The sequence below is a fragment of the Silene latifolia genome, chromosome 4 (assembly GCF_048544455.1).
Source record: "Silene latifolia isolate original U9 population chromosome 4, ASM4854445v1, whole genome shotgun sequence".
Lineage (NCBI taxonomy): Eukaryota > Viridiplantae > Streptophyta > Magnoliopsida > Caryophyllales > Caryophyllaceae > Silene > Silene latifolia.
In genome coordinates this window covers 92,511,790-92,517,434 of record NC_133529.1, presented here as the reverse complement: position 1 = coordinate 92,517,434, position 5,645 = coordinate 92,511,790, and positions in this window count along the sequence as shown.

Here is a 5,645-nt window from a genome sequence, read left to right as displayed (position 1 = left end):
CCCACTGTTTTCTCAGTGTGCGGGACTCTTCCTTCTTGCACATCCCATGATTGCAAGTGTACTCAATCTCCGTTGTAAACATTTCTCATTGTTCTTTATTGCCTAGAACGATTCTAGAAAATCTATTTCTTAAATAACATAGCCACAATGGTATCTTAACCATCCTAATGTGTTTTGATTATGGTTTTGTCGGAAACCATGCGCAATCTCAATTGTCAATTGTCACTTGTGTAACACCCTTACACAAAATTGCATCAAAAACACTTTACATTACATCCTTAATGCTTCTGCAAACACTTAAGGGTAATCTTTATGGCTTACTTGGTAACTATTACTTAAATTCGATTTGAAACAATTCATCATACTCAAAGTATATGAAGTGTTATACATCATTACTCATTTAATTGATCCGGCAGCGGAAGCAAAAGGAATCAATCAAATATGTTCAATTTGATTGAACTAGTCATGAATCTTATCAACATAAGACTTCTTATTTGACGCTAATATCATGTGGATTTATCTACATAAATCTGGATATTAAAGATGTATTATATTACTCCAAAAGTCTTAAATCATTCTCAATGATCAATATGTCATCCACATATTAGACTAATTAAAATTTCCGTAACTCCCACTAAACTTCATGTATAAACACAACTTCTCAACCTATTGAGAAAAGTTTTATCACATGATCAAAATGTTGATTCCAACTCATTGATGTCCTACTTAAGACCCTCTCTTAAGTTTCACATTATCTTAGGATTGCAAGAATCTACAAAACTCAAGATATGTATTGAATACATTCCTTCTAATTGAAGAAGTGGGTTTTAGATTTACTCGCTATATGCATACCATCAATAATGAAACACAATCCCTAAGAAGATCCGAATAGTTCAAAACACTTTGCAACTAATCAAGTTTTGATATCTCTCTTAGATATCCAACAATTCCATTCGGAATTTATTTCGGATTTTCATGGCTCTAAGCCTTGTATTGAGTTGTGACTTAAACACTCTCATGTAAGTCATATATTCATTACTTTCCAGAAGTAATTTGAATCAAACAATATCTTTGTAAATTGTAAGCTCTTTACTTTATGCTCTTTACTTTCTTAAAAGTAACACGAATTCATCATCTTCAACAAGTGACGAATTTAACCTCCTAGGTTTTAAAGAAACAACGTCTTACACGAAACGTCTCATGTAGCCAAGAAAGACCAGTTTCTTGCGACATAACATTCGACATAACATTCTTTGTGGCTGTCTCATGTAGGCAAGAAAGACCAGTTTCTTGCGACATAACATTCGACATAACATTCTTTGTGGCTCTTGAATAATTTCTCCCACTCTGTCTTCTAGAAATAAACTTGTATTTTAGAAAGACAGCTTCACGAGCCACAAACCCGGTGTACTCGTGATTATAATAAGGAAAAATGAGCATTTGTTTCTTTTGAAAACTTACAAACATGGTACCCTACCATTTCATATCTCATATGATTCGTTTTAGATTTAGTGGAAAAATAATTTAGACAAAATGATAAAATCCCCAAAAGGATCAAGCAACTCAAAGTAACTTGATCGAAGTCCAAACCATATCGAATAGCGTTTGAATTCTTATCCAACCACACATTATCCCATAATGTGCGTTTAAGAGAGATTAACTTGTGATACTATATCATGTTTTATTTGGCTTATATCATAGTCTTCACTTTGATAATCCCATCACGACTAAATTGTGATTCCTTGAACTCTTTGAACTTCTTCAAAGATTTCTCTATTTACCTTATTAAGTGAACACATTAGCGTCAACTTAAATCGTTGGTAAAAGAAAATGATCAACCTATTTTGGATCAATGATTTACAACCTCGATCTCCTTTTCAACCAAAAGGCACGAGACATCTTGCTTTGAATACAAGATACGCATATACCATAAGATCTAATGGTTTCAAGAGTACTCGATAACTCTTTGCGTTCATCATTCTAGAATCTAAGGTTTAATCTTGGATTACCAATTTGAGTCTTGCATCATCTTCATGATATATCATTCTAGTTTGGTTTAGAATATAATCACCTTGATAATGGGCTAGCCATACATCAAATCATGGTGTATAGGGTCACAAAAGTGAAACCTCTTTTGTATCTTAACAAAAATTATATTCTTATTTAGGGTCCATGTACTTAATATTCCTAATTAAGGTACAACTTTAAACCCGAAACTAGATTGAGTACACAATGACTCTATCTCTCGACATTATTTGATGCTAGTCGTCATATTCTAATCATCCTATGTATCACATGCAATGATGAAAACCACCATCGGTTTCTAATATTGACGAAATGGTACTAGCAAAACTTATGTCAATCAAATAAAGAACTTAGTCTTATTAGATGTCCCACAACTAACTTGCTTATTCTTTAACAATTTGGGGTAGTTTCCTTTCTAGTGTCCAACATTTAAGACAGTGAAAACTTTATCGGTCGGGATTGATAGGTTTAGTATCGTTATTCTCAATAACTTTACTTTTAACATTACCTTGAATCAATTCCATTCTAATTTTACTTCTTTAAAACCTTATCCTTTTCTTAACGGTTTAAGAGAATGCTCCCACTCATTTCAATGAGTCTTTGCTTTGAGAAGAAAAATTATATTCATGAAGATTACTCTTCATTCGTTTGTTTAGTCTTAAAACTTTCATTGAAGTGGTTGCGGTATTTTGATCTATTACGATTTCCGACAAATCTAATTACCAAAACAATTTATCGCTTCAAGGTACTTAATTTAATTAAGTATATGGAAAAAAAACAATCCATTGTAAGTAGATGTGTTAGTCAAGAATCAAAAACCTGTTTGATAATGAATAACTTTTATCTATACTCCTCACAAGAGATCCTTAGCAATGGTTCATATGAGGTTTTAGAAGAAAAATCATATTTGTCTTTAGTTACGAAGTTTTAATGGAGATTTGAATCAAAAATCGAAATGATATCGTATATGATTGTGGTAAAGAAGTAGAACAATATAATAACGGAATAGTGGAAAAACTTAACATTTATCGTTTTATTAATACATGTAAATAACAAGTAAAGCATTTACATAGTGACCTCTACCCAACTATGATAAATGATTCCAAGATCCAAATTCATATTAACTTGGGCACGGGGTAGCCGATGAAACCCTTATCAATATAACTCGGTGGATTAACTCTTTAATCGATTCTACTTTTAGAACTCTCGGTCGATAAAATTACATTAACATTTATCTTTAGCCCAAAACACATCCAACAAGGGCACGGGGTAGCCGATGAAACCCTTATCAATTACTTTTGTTGAGTTCAACCCAAATTTCGAATAAATGTGTCCATGATCCAAATTCACATTAACTTGGGCACGGGGTAGCCGATGAAACCCTCATCAACATGAATTCGGTGGATTAGACATTTATCACCCACTTCCCCTACGTAACAAGGTTTGTACCCCGGGGTGGCCGAGTGCACTCCCTCGCGAAATAGGTTTTCATGGTTTCTACTTTTTGGTAAGGCTAAGTCTCAATTGTTTATTTTAGCGAGAGGTCATGTCAATTTATTATCTATCACGTTTTAAGTGAACTAAAGCGGTGAACTACGATAATTGTAATTGACACGGTCGATAAACTCGATTAAAAAGACAATGCATGTTTTAGTTATGGCGATTTAGCGATGTATGCAACATATAAATAAAATGCAAAACATAAATTAAATCCTAGTATGGCCTTCCTAAAATAGAAAATCTAATTAACTATTACATATTCGGAAACCAACTCCATTGGTCCCTTGAACTTCGGCTTTGACACACATCTCGAGGTAACACCGTCTTTATGTATCGCCTTCTTGAGTGACACCGTCTTCAAGGAACTCCGGAATAAATAAATTACATAACAAATTACATAATTTCCTATTATACATTTGTAATTAAAATAAAATAAAATAAATCTATTATATTACAAAACGGTGATACGAGATCACAATAAATTACAACCGAATCGATATTCCCATACATTTCGGGTTATATCAATTAAAACTAAGGCCATACTAAGTAAAAATTACATAATTCAAAAATTACATAAAATTAAATTATGACAATCATAAATAAAATGCAGCATTATAATATGTATGAACATGCCCAATTTTATGCTAAATCGCCTTTAAGGAGCCAATATCGTATATTAAACGGTTTTTACGGATTTGCGTGATTCAACCTTTTAGAATCACAATAAATTGCATAAAATCATATTTATGCACAAGTTAATTACCCTAACCAACTTAGGACTCAAAATTAGTCTCCACTAACTATTTGACTATAATTAACTTATATTTCTTAAAATTGTTCATTAATGGACTCAAAATTACATTAAAATGCTATAAACTTCAAATAAATCATAAAAATTTCAAATAAATTCAAAATTTGAAATTTAAACTCATGAACATTCTGGAAAAATACCATGACACTCATAATATTCAAAAAACTTAGGTTAAAAATTTCGAATTTTATCGGGAAAAACAATGTTGCGGTTTATCGGGTTTAACAATTATAATCATAAAAACATGAGAAAAATTATATTCATAAACTTTCCAATTTTAGATCTGAAAAATATAATAAAATGAAACATGTGACGTTTTTCCTTAGTCATGAAGTATGTTTTAGCAATTATTCACTAATTAAAGTCACTATTTATGCTATTTTTCATCAAAAATTCATAAATCATGCAAAATGACTTCATTATAGCCTATTATTTTACACACATATTGTAAAATGTCATGTGACAACATACTAAATTTATATGACCAGATTCGAAATATTTCTCATATTAACCTATTTTTCATTTAAATTCGATTTTTATCATGAAAAATCCATATTTCGAGCATATAAGCTCCAAAAATTCTGAAAATTTACAGGCCATCTCAAAATAATATATGTGTAAACATATCCAAAAACCACTGTAAAATTCGAAGTTTAGCTAATTTTAGTCCGAAAATGACATTTTAATCATAAAATCACATTTTTAATGCCATTATTATATATGATGAACAATAAAAATCCATAAATTAACCAAAATATCCTAAATACATTTTAGGATCAGAAACTTTAACATGCAAAATTTATTTCGTGATATATCATAATAACACAAATTTACAAGTTTTATATGTTAATCGTATAACTCGGAAAAACTATAACCGATTTGCATGCAAACAACCAAGGCTCTTGATACCGCTTGTTAGAAATCTATATCTCATTATACAACATATTCATATATGTTACAATTTAATTTAGTCATAAAATTAAATACAAATCTTATGCATGCAAACAAAAGAAGTAAGGAGAAGAAATCATTTTCCTTACCATCAAAAATCGGTCAAATGGGCACAAATGAAAGTCTCCTACCTTCACTTGTTCTTGAGCTTTTCCTTATATGGATGAACAAAGATTCAAAGATAGAATCTCTCCCAAAGATGAATACCCAAGATAACCCCTTAATAGATTAATATTATTAGATCTAGAATAATAATAATCTTACTAAAATTGACCCAAAATATTGTTTTTGTCTCTTGTAATTTCGGTCAAGAGAAGATAATATTGGAGGTTTTATTTCTCTAGTTTTTCTTAGAGAG